Here is a 20,184-nt window from a genome sequence, read left to right as displayed (position 1 = left end):
GGGGCCTCGGATGCTCTATATGATTGAGTCACCCACATAAGTTTTCAGTTCTCTGAGTTCATTGTCTGTCTTACATCTCTACCTTCTGCACCACTCAAGGTAAACCTCATGCTAATTGATTAGACAACCTGATTAGACAACCAGGAGATGTGGGTGGACGTGAGGCACAATGTCCTTTAGTGAGGGATGGTGGGGGTCGAATGGGAGAGTAAGAGATTGTCCCATTCTGGGTTAAGTTAGATTCCTGTTAAGTTAGATTTCTGAAAGAGACAAGCCTTCATAATTTTCTAACTCTTGCCCTGGGGAATGGGCAGAAGGCTGCTGCGTGTCTACTGTGGTCAGGTGCTCTGTGGACATTACCTCATTTATTCTCACAACCACCCCTTAAGTGGGAGTTTCATTTACAAATGAGAAAACTGAAGGTAAGTGACTAGTCTATGGTCTCCTAGTTTGTACAAGATCTGGGATTTGAGCAGAGGGCTCTTGGACCCCAGAGTCACTGTTTTTTCCACCACTGAATAGAGTATGTGGGAAACAACCTGGAAATTCAGGGATAGGGGGAGGTGACCTTGAGACAAAGGCACTATCAATGCCTTCCTGTGGGGCTACTGGCAGGGGTGGGGCCCTCCCATGCTCTAGCGTCCTGGCAAAGGACACAAGTAACTCACAGCTCTGTCCAGAGTTTTACATGTTCTCAATTAATGCTCACAAGCAGCTCCAGAAGTCTTAGCTCCCTTTTGCAGATGTGGAAACTGAGGCTCGAGCATCTGAGAACTTATCCTACATGGTAAGAGAAGTAAATGGCAACACCAGGAGTCAAGAAGTCATTTAACCTCAAACCCAAGGTTCTTGCAGCTGCCCTCAAAGTGGGGGGACTGCCATCTCTGATAGCAAGCCAGAGACCATAGACCCACAGGTGGGGCCCCAGACTCACAGGCCCAGGCCAGAGGTCAAGACCAGGATATTCCATGTGGAAGGACAAGAGATGTGTTTTTACCATGGAATGGGGCACACAGGGTCAAGTGGCTAGAGTTTTTGCAGAGCTTCAGAGATAGACGCATTGGCGTCAGCATCATTTAGCTCAGCCTCCTAACTATGCGTGCCTGTGTGTTCAGTCTCTCAGACATGTGCAACACTTTGTGATGCCACGGGCTGTAGCCTGCCAGGCTCCTTTGTCCATGAGATTCTCCAGGCAAGAATACTGGAGTGGGTCGCCTTTTCTTCTCCAGGGGATCTTCCTGATCCAGGCATCGAACCCTCGTCCCCTGCATTAACAGTCAGATTCTTTACCACTGAGTCACCTGGGAAGCCCTCCTAGCTATACAGGTGGCAATAAATTACAAGCAGAGACATGACTGAAACTCAGCCTCCCCCAGCAACCACCCTCACACTCAAAGCAACCCTAGGAAGTGGGATGCTTCAGAGATCAATCTGTCCCAAGGCGGAGGCTGCGTCTCCTCTTTCAGTTAATACGCTCTAGGTACCCAAGGTAGAGAGTGGCCAGAGCAGCAGCTTAGGCCTTCCAGACCACACATCTCCCTTGGTTGTCCAAGTTCTGGATGTCTTGCTAGCCTGGGTAGAATCATTATCACCTTGCTCTAAACTCTGCCCCTTCTGCTGTGCCAGCAGCAAATCTGAGATGTCTTCTCTCAGTGGATGGCAAGCCCTTTGAGCTCAGGATCTTAGGTGAGAGTTTTCTCCTTGTTTTTGAGCGTGTATTTGCTTCACTGGGCCTGGAATGCCCAGGGCAGGAGCACATGGATGAAGGGATGGGTACTTCCTTTTCTTTATAAGACCTTGACTGGGGTTCTGATGCCCTGAGGGTTTGGTTGGGGTGGGGGTGGTGTCTAAGGCTCTTGTGTTCTGTTTGGTCACCCACTTCAAGATCCTGGGCTGTGTGAGCAGCATGGGGTGTGGAAATGGTGGTGGTGGAAAAAGGAAGGGGGAAAGAGGCGGGTGAGATGCCTTGAAAGGTGGGGCATTCCCTTTTCTGTTCCCTTTGCAGGGCTCAGTCTGGGGTGTGACCGAGGACCATTCTCTTCACAGCAGTTAGAGGGAGATTCTAAATCCTCAATCTGACTGTGTCACTGCTTTGCTCAAAATCCTCCAAAGCCTCCTAGTCACCCACTGGATGGAGCCCAGGTGTATGGCTTTAAGACCCCCATGGTCTGTCCCCAGCCCTGAGGCTCCTCTCTCCCTACTCCCTCCATCGCCTCTCTGTCGGGTATGTAAACTCGATCAGCCCAGCCAACACAGGCTCCTCTCTCTACAACATCATCTCTCCCCTCTTTCCTTCTCTCCTTGGCCTGACCACTGCTTAATAATCTTTCAGGACTCCACGTGTCATCTCTTCTGGGAAGACTTCCAAGACTTCTAAAGGTCCAAGAGGGGCCTGTCCTCCTCTATGATCGTCACACTCCCATCCTCTGAGTGGTGGTTGCTTTGTGTCCTCCCACTAGACTCTGAAGCCCAAGGGGGCAGGGGTGTATCTGCTCAGAGAGGTAGTCCCCCGACTCCTAGCCTCTTTGCTACTCAAAAGTGTGGTCCACAGATCGGCAGCATCAGTATCACCCGAGACCTCGTTAGAAATGTGTAACCTCAGGCCCTTTCCCAGACCTACTGAATCAATTTGTTAGTACTTTTCAGTTGCTCAGTTGTGTCCAACTCTTTGTGACCTCATGGACTGTAGCCCACCAGGTTCCTCTCTCCATGGGATTCTCCCGGTAAGAAAACTGGAGTGAGTTGCCATTTCCTCCTCCAGAGGATCTTCCCAACCCAGGGATCAAACCCAAGTCTCCTGAGTCTCCAGGATTGGCAGGCATATTCTTTACCACTGAGCTACCTGCCAAGCCCCTCTGCCTTTAAACAAGACCCAGGTACTTTGTGCGCACATTAAACTTTGAAAATCTCTGATCCAGCCAAGATTCGGCCCAGAGTAGATACCCGTTCGCTATTTTGAGTCAATGAAGAAAGGCCTGGGGTCTGCACTGAGTGCCATGACAGCCTCAGGCTTCTACCTGTGGCCACGTGGTGGACCCTGGAGTGGGACGGAGTGAAGAGGGGTGGGGTGAAGAAGTCAGCTACAGGACACAGACGCCATGTGCCCAGTGCACACACTTTTAAAAAGTATTTATTTTTATTTATTTGCTTATTTGGCTGCACTGGGTCTTAGCGGTGGCATGCAGGATCTTTTAGCTATGGCTTGTGAACTCTCACTTGAGGCAGGTTAAATTTAGTTCCCCTGCCAGGGATTGAACCCCAGCCCCCTGCATTGGGAACACAAGAGTCTTAGCCACCGGACCACCAGGGAAGTTCCTAACACACTTTTGAAGACATTGTTCTGCTGAGACTTTATGCAGGTTGGATCTTTATCCCTCACTGGTAGATTTGGGAAATGAAGGACAAAGTGACTTGTTGCTAAGGATCAGATGTTTCTGTCCTCATAAATCCATATGTGGGAAGCCTAACCCCTCAGGTAATGGTATTAGGAGGCAGGACCTTTAGGTGGGTGGAGATGGAGGTGAGAGTTGAGCCCACATGAATGGATTAAGTGCCTTTGTAAGAAGAGATCCCAGAGCAAGCTTCCTTGCTCTCTGTGCTCCGCCATCTGAGGATACAAGGAGAAGACAGCCATCTGCAAACCAGGAGGAGAGCCCTCACCAGACGCTGAATGTGCTGGGACCTTGACCTTGGATTCCCCAGCCTCCAGAACTGTGGGAAATAGATATTTGTTGTTTCAGCCACTCTTATCTGTGGCCTTCTGTTATGGCAGGCCAGGCTGACTAGGACACTGGCTGAAGGTCACAAAGCAGCAAACGGCAAAGCTGGGGTTCCAACTTCAGCCTGACTACTTCTGGCTGGAGGAGAGAGAGGGAGAAGGTGGAGAAGGGATGGGCATGGGAGTGCTTGCTGGGCCGGGCCCAGGAATGAGCTCACTTCAGGATGGAATTGAAACCTGTTCCTATCAGAAGAGGAGGTGAGGGAGGGACTTGGGGGGAGAAGGCCTGAGCAGGTTTGATTTGTGGCTGAAATCCCAGCTTCCACTCTGGGGACCTCCGATTCCCTCAGCCCAGCTGGGGTTTGCTCTGTGTATCTTTGGTGGTGCCCTCTCTCTTTCCGGGTGTGGAATCTATCCCTCCCCGGAGCTTTCCTGCAGCCGCACACCCCCCAGGCCACATTTCCTGGGCTCAGCAGAGTCTGGACGCCTTCCCATCCCTGAAGACATCAGCCTGGGACATGGCTTGAGTCTCCCAATTCCTCTTTCTTCCCTGCATCTCTCGCCTTGCCTAAGAGGGCTAGGATCTGCTCAGCTACAGAATGTAGAACCCAGAGAACAGGATCTAATCCAACCCCCTCGATGTTTCAGATGAGGCACAGAGGGCCAGAGGAGGAGAAAGTTTCCCAGGATCACTGGTTAGGAGGGAGAGGTCATGGACAATGCTGGACGCAGGAGTCCAGCCTGCTATTTGTGTTTTCCGTTGCGCTGGGCAGTCTGCTCAGTGCCTCTGTGGAGAAGTGCACCCTCAGGTCTTGCCAGGTTTATTATTAGCCCTTATTTATTGAATACTCACCATCTGCCTGACATCAAGCACTTAACATACGTAATCACATTTAATCCTCATAATAGCCTCATGATTTATTTACTAGTCTTCCCATTATCATTATTATTCTCATTTTTCAGATGAGAAACTGAGACTCAGAGAAGTGATGTAACTTGCCCCAGGCACACAGCTAGGAAGTAGCACCACAAAGATTTGAACTCAGGACTGCTCAGCTCTGAGCCCTGCTCGGCTACATGTCCTCTTGAGTGGGTTCAGCTCAGATACTCGGACTCATGTCTGTGCTGCAACAAGAGAGAAGCCCCGTGTCTCTCTGAGTGGCTGAGTACCCAAGGGCCGTGGCTACCCCGTCTTACCAGCGCACTGTCAGTTCAGACCCTTAGGTTTATGAAGTACTCTTACATTCGTCACTTTATCTCAGTGCCTACATAAACTCCTAAATCTGGAAGAATGGCTATTTCCCCCATTTCACAGGTTAGGAAACTGGGTTTAATATACCAGAGCACATAATTTTTGGAACCTGGGTGGTGGTGTTGATACCATGATAACACATCACTCCCCACCTGGGCTCATGATGAATGCGAGGACCCTCGGCAGCATTCAGCAGACACTAGCCAGGGTGTTCGGACACATCATGCTTGACCTTGCCAGTCCACAGGACTCTCACATCTGGATGAGGACAGGCCCAGGAAGACACATCCCAACACACCTCCAGGATTCTTCTATAGAAAAGGGAGTGGTTGCGGAGTTTCCTTCCCCTATCCTGCCTGGGTTTGCAACATCTGTTTGCTAGAAGATGTTTGTGGAGGGAGAGAGACATTGGTTAACATGGGGACTGGTTCAGCCTTTGCAACTATAATTTTGTGGCCTTGGGTTAGTCCCATAATTCCCCTAAACCTTAGCTTTCTCATCTATAAAACATGGGAATAGTGTCTATCCTACTCTTCAGTTCAGTTCAGTTCAGTTCAGTCACTCAGTTGTGTCTGACTCTTTGTGACCTCATGAATCGCAGCACACCAGGCCTCCCTGTCCTTCACCAACTCCCAGAGTTCACTCAGACTCACGTCCATCGAGTCAGTGATGCCATCCAGCCATCTCATCCTCTGTCGGCCCCTTCTCCTCCTGCCCCCAATCCCTCCCAGCATCAGGGTCTTTTCCAATGAGTTAACTCTTCGCATGAGGTGGCCAAAGTATTGGAGTTTCAGCTTCAGCATCAGTCCTTCCAAAGAACACCCAGGACTGATCTCCTTTAGGATGGACTAGTTGGATCTTTTTGCAGTCCAAGGGACTCACAAGAGTCTTCTCCAACACCACAGTTCAAAAGCATCAATTCTTTGGTGCCCTGCTTTCTTCACAGTCCAACTCTCACATCCATACATGACCATTGGAAAAACCATAGCCTTGACTAGATGGACCTTAGTTGACAAAGTAATGTCTCTGCTTTTGAATATGCTATCTAGGTTGGTCATAACTTTCCTTCCAAGGAGTAAGTGGCTTTTAATTTCATGGCTGCAATCACCATCTGCAGTGATTTTGGAGCCCAAAAAATAAAGTCTGACACTGTTTCCACTGTTTCCCCATCTACTTCCCAAGAAGTGATGGGACCAGATGCCATGATCTTTGTTTTCTGAATGTTGAGCTTTAAGACAACTTTTTCACTCTCCTCTTTCACTTTCATCAAGAAGTTCTTTAGTTCCTCTTCACTTTCTGCCATAAGGGTGGTGTCATCTGCATATCTGAGGTTATTGATATTTCTCCTGGCAATCTTGATTCCAGGTTGTGCTTCTTCCAGCCCAGTGTTTCTCATGATGTACTCTGCATAGAAGTTAAATAAGCAGGGTGACAATATACAGCCTTGACGTACTCCTTTTCCTTTTTGGAACCAGTCTGTTGTTCCATGTCCAGTTCTAACTGTTGCTTCCTGACCTACATATAGGTTTCTCAAGAGGCAGGTCAGGTGGTCTGGTATTCCCATCTCTTTCAGAATTTTCCACAGTTTATTGTGATCCACACAGTCAAAAGCTTTGGCATAGTCAATAAAGCAGAAATACATGTTTTTCTGGAACTCTCTTCCTTTTTCCACGATCCAGGGGATGTTGGGTAAATTAATACTAAAGAGATGAAGGGGTTTTAAGAAGAACAACATGTTGTATATTTATGCACTGATGATTTCAGGTATCAAAATGGCAGCTGGGGGTTGTAGTGTGGGAGGAAACATTTATTGAGCATCTACTGTGAGCATTTTATAGATATTATCTCATACGGCCCTCAACACGGCTCTTCAGAGAGGTATTATAGGATTTTCAGCTTCTGATTCTGGCTGAATAGCTCTTTACACATCAACCATCCTGAAGATAACAACTATGAACTGTGAGCAACATATTAAAAAATAGTTATCAGAAGGAGAGCGACACACAGCAGGCAGATTTCAGAGCTGGGGAGTGGGGGAGGTTATTGACACTTGGAAGATGGGAAGGGCACTGGGCGAATTTCTTAGCTTTTACAAGTTTAGCCTGAGGACAAACCCTTGTCCTCCCAGGCCAGTTGGCTAAAACCTGGATGGAAAGCTGCAGTCAAACTGGTTTGAAGAATAAGGGGATAGATTTCAAGGCATGTTCAAGGAAAACGAAGAAGAAAACTCAGGAAAGAGTGATCCAGAGAGGGGAACCCTAGATACAGGGCATAAACTCTGCCCAAATACCTGGTTGACCTTTGAACCAATGCCTGTGTAAGATAGATGCTCAGCAAAACCTAAAGAAGCTGAATGGAAATTTCGGCTGCAATCCACTGAAAGAGTGACAGGTTGGCAATGAGAGTTACCTACTTCATTAAAGAAACAAACAAAACTTCCCCAATAGTCTTCATAGCAACACAGGGAACCCAAAGTCCCTACAACTTTATCATGCACCATATCCAGGATACAATCCCAAATTATTGACATAGAATAAAACAGGAAAATATGATGCATAGGAGGCAACCCATGGAGCCTGGCCCTAAAGTGACCCAGAGTTTTTGATTAAAGACAATCCATGGAACCTGGCCCTAAAATGACCCAGAGTTTGCTATTAGCAGGCAACGATTTAGAGTAGCCCTTATAACTTGCTGGGGCTTCCCTTGTGGCTCAGCTGGTAAAGAATCCATCTGCAATACAGGAGACCTGGGTTCGATCCCTGGGTTGGGAAGATCCCATAGAGAAGGGAAAGGCTACCCACTCCAGTATTCTGACCTGGAGAATTCCATGGACTGTATAGTCCATGGGGTTGCAAAGAGTTGGACACAACTCAGTGACTTTCACTTCACTTCACTTTTATAACTTGCTGGAGGATGTAATGAAACCATGCTCACAATGAATGTGAAGATAGAATTAATCTCACCCCAAAAACAAACAAGCAAAACTACAAAAGAGAACCAAACATAAATTTAAGACCTGAAAAATACATCTGGGGGGGAAAAAAGTATTATAATTGCCATTTATAAATACAAGAAATTCAGATTCAGAGAGAGTAATTTTCCTAAAGTTACGCTGACAAGTGATAGATGTAGAATTTGATTTAGTCTATTTGGCTCTAAGGACTTTATTTTCTCAACTCACTAGGAGTGATTTAGAGATTAGTAGGAGTCTGTGGGTAAATGGAAGTGCATGTGACCTTCCCTGAAGCTTGGCGAGACCAAGGGATGTTGTTCCAAGGTTTTGCTGTGGTTCTCGGAGAGCAGCCAATGGGATTCTCTATCCATGGTGCTGAAATGTGCCCGCCACCCAAAACTCTTGATTATTTGCACGAATGAGTGGGAAAAGGAGTGACGATAAGCCATAGCCATTCACGATCTGGAATCTATCCATTTTGTTTTTCAAGTCTAATGCAATGCATGGCCCCATCCTTTGCTGTCCGTGGGTTTTGCTCATGTTCTGCATTACGTTTTTCCATATTTTGCATAATATTTTTCCTCAGAGGTGTCAGTAGAGAGAGGGGAGGGGGGTCTTTATGTATTCACATCACCTTCCTATAGATCTACTTCAATCCAATTCTTATTTCCTGAGTTTAGTGAGGTGCCTAATCCTCTGCAGAGTATCGAGGAAGGCAGAGAAAATGGGACCCAGTGCCTGCTCTTTGGGAGCACCCCCTTGAGAATGAGCACAAAGAAGGAGTGGAAGAAGGCCAGCCATGTGGACTCAATCTTTGCTGCGTGTTTGTGAAAAATCTACCTTGCAACTTAAGAGGACTTTGAATGGCACTGTGAGTTGGGAGAAATCATAAAAGGCTTTCTAGAAGAGATGGGATGTCACCTGGTCTATAAAGGCTAGGCTCAGGAGAGGAAAGGAAAAGATCATCCTAAGACACAGAAGGTGCTTAATAGACATTTCTTAAATGAAGGAAATGTGGGCACAATCCTTTTGTTTCTATTTTTAAGCATCTGTTTTGAAAAAATGATTTATTTAAAATATTAACAGTCTATTTTAACACTCTCAGTAATAGCTCCAAACTGGAAACTACCCAAATGCCCATCAACAGTGGAATGAATAAATAAATTAGGATATGCTCACACAATGGAATACCACATAACAATGAGAAGGGGAACTCTAGCATGACACGAAACAGTTTGGATGAATCAGATGAATCTCAGAAGCACAATGTGGTACAAAAGAAGGTAAGCACCAAAGAAGACCTATTCTAGGATTCCATTTATATAAAGGACAAAAAGAGGCAAAACTCATCTACAACTTTTGAAGTCAGCATGGTGGACCTGAATGGCCGTGAGTGGAAGAAGCACAAGGGGTGCTTCTCAGGGACTGAGAAGGTTCTGTTTCTTGATCTGGATATTGGTTACATGGATGGTTCAGCTTTTGAATGTGTTATTGGGCTGCACTTTTACAATAAATGCATTTTTTTCTGTGAGTATTTTGGATTTCAACAGAAAAGTTAATGAAGAAAAACGGGGTGTGTTCCCCAACTTGGCTTTCTAGAACCCCATGCTCTCTTGCTCTTTCTCATTGATATCAGGTGACCTGACCCTTTGGTGGTGGTTTTCTCCTGTAGGAGTCACTTCTCCTAAGACCAGGAGAGAAAAGACAGAGCCTCTTACCTCCCGTTTCAGTGATGGGGAAACTGAAGCCTGTAGATGGGAAGTAACTTTTCTTCTTGTCACATAGTGAGTCAAGGAAAGTAAGGACTTTGGTCTCTAGGGAACCTCCTTTCTGTGGCCCAAGTAACAGATCCCTGCTCAGCCTGATCCTCCTGAAGAGACAAAGGGTGTCTCAGGAAGTTAGAATGATGGTTGGGAATGGCTGGAGGTGTTCAGAGGGCTCTGGAGCCTCTGCTCACACTGCCAGGTCTGTATAAAGCAGCATCTGGAGGACCCTGGGCCTGCTATCTGCTTCTGTGAGATTTGAGACAGCCAGCTCCTCTCCCTAGAGCTGCGACCTGAACTGTAAAATTAGAGATTTAACTTGATGACAGCAAGGCTTAGGTGTCCTTCCAGTTCTAGCATTTCAAGATCTAGATCTGAACTGCGGTTGTCCGAGTCTGATTAAGCACAGTCTGTACTGCTCTGTACCCTCATGGGCTGGGCTGGATCAGGGTTAGAGAAGGGAGTCCTCAGGACTCTTACAAACTGTTCATTCTTGGATAAAGAAGATGTGGTACATACATACGATGGAATATTACTCAGCCATAAAAAGGAACAAATCTGAGTTGTCATGCAATGCATGAACCCAGAGCCTATTAATACAGAGTGAAGTAAGTCAGAAAGAGAAAAACAACTATCTGATATTAACACATATACTCTTGGAATCTAGAAAAACAGTACAGATGAATCTATCCACAAGGGAGAAATAGAGACGCAGACATGGAGAATGGACTTGTGGACACAGTGGGGGAAGGAGAGGGTGGGATGAATTGAGAAAGTAGCATTGACAGATGTACACTATCATGTGTAAAACAGATAACCAGTAGGAAGGTGTTATATAACCCAGGGAGCCCAGCCTGGTGCTCAGCGATGACCTAGAGGGCTAGGATGGAGTGGGGAGGGAGGCGCCAGAGGGAGGGGATATATATATATAGATATATATATATAGATATATATATATATATGATTTATATATATATGCTGCTACTGCTGCTAAGTTGCTTCAGTCGTGTCCGACTCTGTGTGACACCATAGACAGCAGCCCACCAGGCTCCCCCGTCCCTGGGATTCTCCAGGCAAGAACACTGGAGTGGGTTGCCATTTCCTTCTCCAATGCATGAAAGTGAAAAGTGAAAGTGAAGTCGCTCAGTCGTGCCTGACTCTTAGCAACCCCATGGACTGCAGCCTACCAGGCTCCTCCATCCATGGGATTTTCCAGGCAAGAGTACTGGAGTGGGTTGCCATTGCCTTCAAATATATATATATATATATATATGAATGATTACACACATATATATATATATATATATATATGACTATGACTGATTAGCACTGTTGTATGGAAGAAACCAACCCAACATTGTAAAGCAATTATCCACCAGCTAAATTTTTTTTTAAAAAAACCTATTCATTCATTCAGCATGCATTCCTTTATTGAGCAGCTTCTCTGCTACAGAGGCACTGTGCTGGGGATGTGTAGATGAATGACCAGGTTCCCTGTCCTTGTGGAGCTGATACTCTGGAGGAAGAGATAGAGTAAATGGTTGTAAAAAGTGTGATGAGTGTTGCACATACAGGTAAGTATCAAATGCTACTGATGCACGGAAGAGTCGATTCCTGTTGAGGTGAGACCAGGGAAGGCTTCTAAGAGGAGGCAATATTTGAGCCGGACCTGGAAGAAGGAATAGGTCAGACTAGAGAAGCACCCTTGACAGAGAGGACAGCATATCTGGAGGCACAGAGTGGGGAAGACAAAGCATTTCTTTCTGTGTGGCTAGACCTGGGGAAGGGGAGAGACAGCAGAGGTGTGGCCACAGGTTTTGATGCTGAGACAACCAGCTCGGGTGCAAGGGCGAGGATGCCCGCCCAAAAGGAGCCTGAGACTGCAGGAGGCGGCAGGGGCCTGCGGGGGGCCCCCTCCTCATGTATTCTTCCACGTCTTTGTCCCACATTTGAATGAGACTCAGGTTTCTGCTTCACGAAGCCAGCCCCCTGAGGCTCTCCGGTCAATAAGCTCTTTAAGGAGCCAAAGAGAGGCAAGATCAATGCAGTTGCCATTGATTCCACCGCGGTGGCCAATTAGTATCAGGGACTTGGCCGGCCCGGGAGGCCCTCGCTAATGCATCATGGAACTGAGATTAAACTGGGAGACCCCAGCGGCCCTGGGGAGAGCTTCTGCCCACCCCATATTCTGGGGGTGGGGTCAGGGGAATAGAGGAGGAGGTCCTGATCCAACCTGCTGAGGACCCTGCCACCTGGATGAACCCCGTAGACAGCTCCAGACAGGCAGTTATGGTTATGTCATTTCCTTGCTTAAAATCTTCCAATGTCCCCCATCGCCTGTGGGGTCTGCAGACTCAGTCACAGGGCAAGTGTCTCCTCTGTGATCTGGACCCTTGTTATTGTTGCCTCCTCCAGCTTTATCTCATGCACTTTCCCCTCACGCTCTGAACTCTGTCCAGAAGGACTGCCTGCTGTTCTTCCAACTCATCATCCCCATGCAAGGGGTCATTTGCCATTTCTTCCGGGAAGTCCTCCCTGACCTTCCCCTTACCACCTCCACCAAAATCCGACAGGCGCCCTTCCAAGTACTTGCCTGAGCAGAGCAAGGATGAGAACGATCTGTAACTGCTGATTTTATTGTCTCATCTGGCTGCACATTAGAGTCGCCCGGGTGCTTTAAAAAAGTACTGATTCAGATTCACTTGGTCTGAAAGAGGTCTGGGTGCTGGTGTGTGTGTATGTGTGTGTGTTTTTCCACTCCTTCCAGGGGATCCTAAGGTCCATCCATGGCTGAGAGTCACTGGATTAGAGTTTAAATTCCAGAAAAGCAGGGGCCACGTTGATCGCTTTCACCCCTCCATTATGCCCAGTGCCCAGCGCAGGGTATGGCACCGTGTGTTCATGGACTCTCCTGACCTGGGGCACCCCCTCTGCTGGGACATCTCTCTCTGCCCAGCCACCACCCCTTCCCTCTGTGGGGCAGCATGGAGAAGCAAGGGTTAGCTCTTGGAGTCAAATAGGATCACTTAGGAGGCTCTTTTGTAACATGTCACATCGCATTTAATTCTCAATGTGTTTCTATGAGACAGGAAGATGAGAAATAAACGTCCCATTTTTGCATAGGGGTGGGGACCCTGAAGCCCTAAAACTGTATGTAAAAGTGATCAGACCTGGGTGCCACGGCCAGAAATAGACAAAGCCAAGATCCTACCCTGTTGCCAACTTGAATTTTTTTTTCGCATGAGTCTCATTACCAGGGGCTCCTTTGGGCTAAATCAGAGCCTTCTCTGTGGCCATCAGTCTTGCAGCCACTGGCCCTGATCCTTGCCCTTTATGCTCCCCTCTGGGGAACAGCCTTCCCAAAGAGCGTGGCAGTGGTCTTCCAAGAGCCGTCCACAGTGGAGGCAGCCCTGGTTCTCCCAACTTCATGGAGCAAGGCAGGGAGGCTGACGCGGTGGCCCAAGGGAGCTCCAGACTGGGAATCAGAGCTGGGCTCTAGGCCTGTCTGTGCCAGCCATGTTTCATGGACCTGGGCCTGTCCCCTGTTTTCCTAGAGTCATCCTGACAAACTGGAGACTTCTCTGTCCTGAGACAGAAAGTGGGGACAAAAGCTTTCGAGACAAGGTCAAGGGTATTACACATAGTGAAGGGTTGCGTGTACCCAAAGGGCTGTGTTCAAGTGTCCTAAGATTTTCGGAAGAGGCTCCACCCAGGTGTGGGCCCCGCCTCCTCCTGAGCTTGGCCTCTGACTTTGCCTTCCCGCCTTCTCCAATATCATCAGCTTTGCTCACCTTGCCCATGGGAGCCTGGACATAGCATGGGAGGTCTCACTGGCAGGCTCCACGATATTTATTTAGACGTACGAGCGTATTTAGGCTTCCCAGGTGGTGTTGGTGGTAAACAGCCTGTCTGCCAATGCAGGAGATCTAAGAGATGTGGGTTCAATCCCTGGGTCAGGAAGATCCCCTGGAGGAGGCCATAGCAACCCACTCCAGTATTCTGGCCTGGGGAATCTCATGGACGGAGGAGCCTGGTGGGCTATAGTCCACAGAGTTGCAAAGAATCAGACACGACTGAGGCAACTTGCATGCATGCACGAGCTTATTCAGAGATGAGCTGTTTGAACAAGGAGAGTGAGCTAAGGATCCCTCCGTTCTCTGCTTCCCTGGGGGCTTGGAAGCAAGGGACCAGGGCCTCTGTGAGACTGAGACGGTGGGAACCCAGCCCTCCTGCTGCTGTGGGAAGGAGAGGAAATCTTCAGGAGCACCCATCCACAGCCGGACAGGTGAGATGGGAGAGCAAAGTGAACTGGGCAGCCCGGCACCTTCAGGGGCTCTTCCTACAGAGCTGTCCCGGATGGGAGTGGAGGGGTGGGAAGCGAAGATGAATGGGAGGTGGGAGAGGGGTCAGTGCCCTTGCCCTGGTCCTGCAGAGTGGGTGACCGTGGTATCAAAACCCAGCCCTTCTCAGGCCCAAGTCAGGACAAGATTCTCAGGGCGGAAGCCCTAAAGTGGAGGACAGACCAGGAGAGCAGGGCCTTGGGCTCCATTGCCCCTCACCCACCCCTTCAATCCCATTAAATACCCTGGAGTCATGACCCCTTGAGTCCCGGCAGAGCAGACACCATTTAGCCTACAGTGCTGTAGGATAATTTGTTTTCAATTCACAATATTTTTTCCTTGTCCAGGACACCAAGGAAGTCAGGCTGCAACCTGCTTTAAGAGAGGAAATTTTCTGGATAATCTGAGCCTCAAGACTCTACCTGGACAGCCAGGAGGGCTCACGGATCCAGGTGTCTAAGAAGCCGGACAGTGAAGCTGATCTTAGAATTTATGTTTTCCTTTGATATTTTCCCCAGCGCTTTGAAGCTCAGATACATAGAATTTGAATAATTATTCCATATAATCTTTGCCACACTCTCCTCACTGGTCCATGTTTGGAGCTATTTTTCATTCATTCACTCATTCTTTTGTGTTAAAAATAAGTACCTTTAAATCCACCACCCAGCATAAAAGCTAAGACCTTGACAATGATCTCTACGTAATTGTGTGGCTTCCTCCTGTCCCTCCCATCTCCTGCCTTCCTCCCCCCAAAGTAAGCATCATTATGAATCCTCTATCTGCCATTGATTTGCTTTCTTTTTTAACATACTTGTTTTATTGTATCTAAATGTTTTCCAGTGTCTTTGCTGACACCTCCCCCTCCCTCTCCTTAGGGTACTTACAGAATACAGGAAATGAGATGTGAGTTGCTCCATTATTTTTAGCGGCAATAAAACTCTTACTGAAACCACCTTGGCATCCAGTGTTCTCTGGGGGGAGGGGACAGAGGGGGAGGGAAATTCTCCTTCCAGAGCGGCCACTATGTAAGGAAGGGGCGTGAAAGATGTGCTTTGCTGAGCAGAGTTCAGAAGGGTGGGCTTTCTAAGTAATCCCCCTCCTTCCAAGGCTTCAATTAACCCATCTTTGTCCGAAGCTGAAAGCCTTGTAAAATTGGCATCTCCTCTGCACTCCGCCACCCCAGGCTGTGGCTGCCCAGCCCCAGCCAAGCGGCTCTGCAGAAGCCCTGTCTAGGTGGGCCTAGTTTATTCTCAATGATTCCAGCCAGCATCTGTCCTCTGGAGGGCCCAGTGCAGGCGCTGACCTGGGGATGCTTCTGAGATGTAATTATTGAGATGGGAGGGCAACCCTAGTGTCCAGTCCTGGACTGGTCACAGCGTCGACCCCACCCCAGGCCACCTCCCCCCAACACGAGCCCTAGTCCATGCTCACGCTGGACCAGGGCTCCTCCTGGACTCTTCCCTTGCTGCTCTTCAGGCCGAGACCCAATTTTATCCATGAGTGAGTCTGCGTAATCCTCTTCTGGTCGCGGTCCACGGCCTGGGGAGGCCCTGGTGGGGGCAGGGCAGGATGGGGCCCCGGGCTGGGAGGCCTGAGCCACTTCTGGGCTGCAGAGGGAGCCCGTGGATACACAGGCACCAGCTGCCAGGACAGCCACCTCTCCTGCTGGAGTCCTCCCCTGGCCGACCCACCAGCGACCCTCACTTCCTCCAGGAGGGAAGGGAGGCATGAATGAGCCCAAGAGGTCAGCTGGAGCCCACCAGCAGGGCTGAAGTCCCATCACATTTTTGCTCTAAGTAGATTTGGGGTGGAGTCCTGGTAGGGAGACCTTCCCTGCTCCTCCTTCTCCTTTTTTTTAAAACATTTATTCAATTTACTTATTTGGCTGAGTTGGGTCTTAGTTTAGAGAGAAGTTAGAGAGCTTAATTTAGAGAAAAGTTAGTGGGCTTCTCTCCAGTTTCAATGCATTGGCTTAGTTGCCCCACAGTGTGTGGGATCTCAGTTCCCCTACCAGGGATTGAACCCACGTCCCCTGCATTGCAAGGCAGAGTCTTAATTCCTGAACCACCAGGGAAGTCCCTCCTTCTCCTCCTTAATGCTGAGGGTTGAGTGAGGGGTTGGGTGAAGAGAATAACCCTGCCTGAGCAGAACTAGAGATACAGCAGAGGCCTGGGAAAGCTGAAGACTCCCCGAACCAAACGGGTCTCTAGAGAGCCCCCACCCTAGACTCGTGGATGGGAAAACTAAGGGCCACCACGGGAAGTCACTCAGTTCGGGTTTCTCAAAATCAGTCTGGCAGAATAACGCTGGCCCATCACTCCTGTCCCCTACACTGAACCCCTTCTACATGTTTCCTCTACAGGGGGCATTCTCCTCCCAGGAGGCTGTTATCCTGAGCACCTAATATCCCACTGGCTAAGCATAAAGGCTGGAATCAATGGTCTGAGGTTCAGGGCCTGCCTCTGTGACCTCAAGCACATAACACAGCTGCTCCAAGCCTGTTTCTTTATCTGGAAATTAAAAAAAAAAAAAAAAACAAACACATTGTGTTAATCATCATGTTTATCTTCAAGGCTTGTTGTGAAGTTGGAATGAGATGCTGCAAACATCCAACACGGTGCCTGCTGCTGCTGCTGCTGCTGCTAAGTCGCTTCAGTCGTGTCCGACTCTGTGCGACCCCACAGACGGCAGCCCACCAGGCTCCCCTGTCCCTGGGATTCTCCAGGCAAGAACACTGGAGTGGGTTGCCATTTCCTCCTCCAAAGCATGAAAGTAAAAAGTGAAAGTGAAGTCGCCCAGTCATGTCTGGCTCTTAGCGACCCCATGGACTTCAGCCTACCAGGTTCCTCCATCCATGGGATTTTCCAGGCAAGAGTACTGGAGTGGGTTGCCATTGCCTTCTCTGACACAGTGCCTAGAGCATAGCAAACACTCAAGGAACCCTAGTAGTTGTATATGATTGTCATGGACCCAGTGGGCTCCTATTCATCCTTCACAACCCTGCCCAGATGTCCCCTCCCCCACAAAGCGCTCCAAGGTGGCTCCACACATAGGCTTGATAACTGACCCCTCACCCCTCTAGCTTCATCCTGCTTTCTCCTATGTTTGATCCTGCAAACATCACTTTCTCCTATGGCTGGTTGACACATGGACTGTCTGTGCAGGGATGTGAGTTCCCAAGGGGAAGAGGTGTGTCTCGCTCTCCCATGGTCCCCGTGTCAGCTGCGGTGGGGCCAGGGTTGAGCAGATGGCTTCTCAGCGATGGGCATGGCATGGCGCTGTTTTGACTTGTTGGTACCCAACCTTGCAAGCCAACTCCTCTCCTGTCCTTATTTATGTCCCCTCTTTGATGCTATTCAGGTCTGTATTTGGTGGCCTTCGCTGCCCTCTCCTGACCGCAGAGGGCAGGGCAGTGCCTTGGGAGGGGGTGAGGGTGGCATTGGGGCAGAGAGGCAGAGGCTGAGTGAGTTTTGCTTCTCCCTAGACTGCCTTTTGGAGAAGGCCATGGCACCCCACTCCAGTACTCTTGCCTGGAGAATCCCATGGACGGAGGAGCCTGGTAGGCTGCAGTCCATGGGGTCGCTAAGAGTCGGACACGACTGAGCGACTTCACTTTCCCTTTTCACTTTCCTGCATTGGGGAAGGCAATGGCAACCCACTCCAGTATTCTTGCCTGGAGAATCCCAGGGACAGAGGAGCTTGTTGGGCTGCCATCTATGGGGTTGCACAGAGTCAGACATGACTGAAGTGACTTAGCAGCAGCAGCAGCAGGAGACTACTTTGGGCTTCCCAGGTGGCTCAGTGGTAAAGAAATTGCCTGCCAATGCAAGAGACATGGGTTTGATCCCTGGGTTGGAAAGATCCCCTAGAAGACGAAATGGCAACCCACTTCAGTATTCTTGCCTGGGAAATCTCATGGACAGAGGAACCTTGTGGGCTACAGAACATGGGGTCACAGAGTCGAACATGACTGAGCACACATGCGCACACAGCCTTTACATATCCTTCTGCATCTTGGGCTTTGACCCCTCTGAGCCCACAGGGAAACCCACAGAAGATGTGTGTCAAGTGGGCAGATAGATCTCCAGAAGGGCCATCATCATGTGGCAAGCCAGCCCTGCATGGTGCACAGGTACAGACCTCAGAGCGAGGGACAGCCCACTTCACCCTGGAGCTCACCTGCCCAGCAGAAGCCCTGAGGGTGAGCCCTCAGCCACGTGGTTTTACACACACAGGTACCAGGCTCGCCCAGTTGCTCACAGCTATCTCGTGCCTACTTTGGGGAGTGTGACAGATTGAATGAAGATGGTTCCAGCTAAGAGAGTCCTATAATTATCAACTGCGGATTATTTTAATTAAAAAGCTTTGCATCCTCAGCTCTTAATTTCTAAAATGATTATAAATGTTATTATTAAAGAAAAATCCTTGAAGTGAGATCCATAAATCTCAGCCTGGGCTGAGATGGGTGAGCTGGCACAGCAGAGGAGGCCCCGTGCAGGGCTGAAACCACAAGGGAAGAGAAGGAGGGAGAGAGAGGGCAGGCAGACAGGCTGGAAGGAAGGGAATGGAGGAAGGACGAACTCCCCTGTGCCTCTCTCCCTCTTGCTTCACCTCTGGATCGTTAAGCATTTAGGACTGAGCCAATAGACCAGATCTGGGTTTGAAATCTGAGTCTGCTCTTTGTGGTGTGACTTTGGGCAAGTCAAGTGACCTCTCTGAGCTTCAAGCTTCTCTCTAATGTAGTTTTCATCTTTCAGGTCTCTCACATAAAGAATGGAAATGATTGCCATCTGGTGGGGCTATTTTGAGGTATGTTGATAATGTGTGGAAAGCACTTGTCACAGAGGAGCAGTTTTTTGTTAGCTCTGGCCCCGTCTTCAGGAGGGGTCCTGGGAGTCTTCTGTTGCTTCATAGCTCCATTCCGTGGTGGTCCTAGGCTCATGATAGGTTGACCCCTCATTCTCCAGGAGGGGACCTCAGGAGGTGTGATTACTACCAGCCTGAGTCTGGGACCAAGGGAAGATCCTTCAGCTTTCCCCGGTTTCCCACCTCGGCAAGGGAGGGCAGAAGGGATAGAAGAGCCCTGCTTTTTCACTTGACATACAAAGAAATGGACTGGGGGCCCAGAGAGGGAAATGTCTAGCCCAAGGTCACTCAGCAAACTCCCGGCAGGTCGTTTTACCCATTTTAGCAGATGGCTAAAGCCTGTCTTTCTTATTTATTTTAAGCCTGTCTTTCTAATGGCTGAGAACAGATCATCTGAACCAGGAGGTGATGCTGATGTTGACATTGGCACGGTAGCTGGGGGAATGGGTTGGCAGCCGTGAGACGAAGAGGTCGAGGGGCCGCCGGGGGTCGGGACAGCTGGCTGCCAAGCGCACCCTCGGTCCCATCCCTTCTCTCCCTGGACCTTAGTTCTCTCCTCGGTAAAGTGGGGATGATAATCACAGCCCCGCTGACCTCCTAGGCTGGTGGTGAGCGTCGGATGAGATGATGGATCGGAAAGTGCTTTGTAAGCGGGAAAGCGTGAAGCAAATGTAGGAGATTATTAACATTAATATTAATGAACTTGCTCACAGTTGGCCACTGGCCACAGATGATGGAACGTGGGGAGCCGGGGGAAGACGAACTTTTCCAGGCTTTCTGTCGGGCAAGCTGAGGGGTCAGGGAGGGAGTGTCTCTGTGGTCATTTCCCAGATTCCTATAGCTAGAAGTACTTCGGGGAAAAAAAAACCCTCCAGCTTTTCAGCCATGGGAGCTGGTAGTGTGCGGGCAGCACCAGGGATGGTGCGGGAGGGACCTCTCTTTCCTGGCTAGCACAGTGATGGAGATTGCTGGCATTGTGGCTTGAGGCTGATCTCTTCTTGGGACCTGAGGACTGATCCCCCTCTGTGAACCCCACTGAGGGCAGAAGGGCTCCTTTCCCTGTTTGGTCTCCCTCTTATCCTCAGAAGACTAACCCATCCCCCCTTGGGGAAACTGCCAGGTCAAAGAGATGAGGATGGAGTCAGGCGCCTGCATCCTCTTTCTGGCACATTCCTCCATCTCTCCTCCCCCCACACCCACAGGTGGGGGCCTTGTTTCTGGGAATGCACCTGTGCGTAGAGTTGATTTGTGTCTTGGGCTAGTCCTCCACTCATTCATTCACTTCATTCACT

The sequence above is a fragment of the Bubalus kerabau genome, chromosome 4 (genome assembly GCF_029407905.1).
Source record: "Bubalus kerabau isolate K-KA32 ecotype Philippines breed swamp buffalo chromosome 4, PCC_UOA_SB_1v2, whole genome shotgun sequence".
Classification (NCBI taxonomy): Eukaryota; Metazoa; Chordata; class Mammalia; order Artiodactyla; family Bovidae; genus Bubalus; species Bubalus kerabau.
This window is presented reverse-complemented; position numbering follows the sequence as displayed.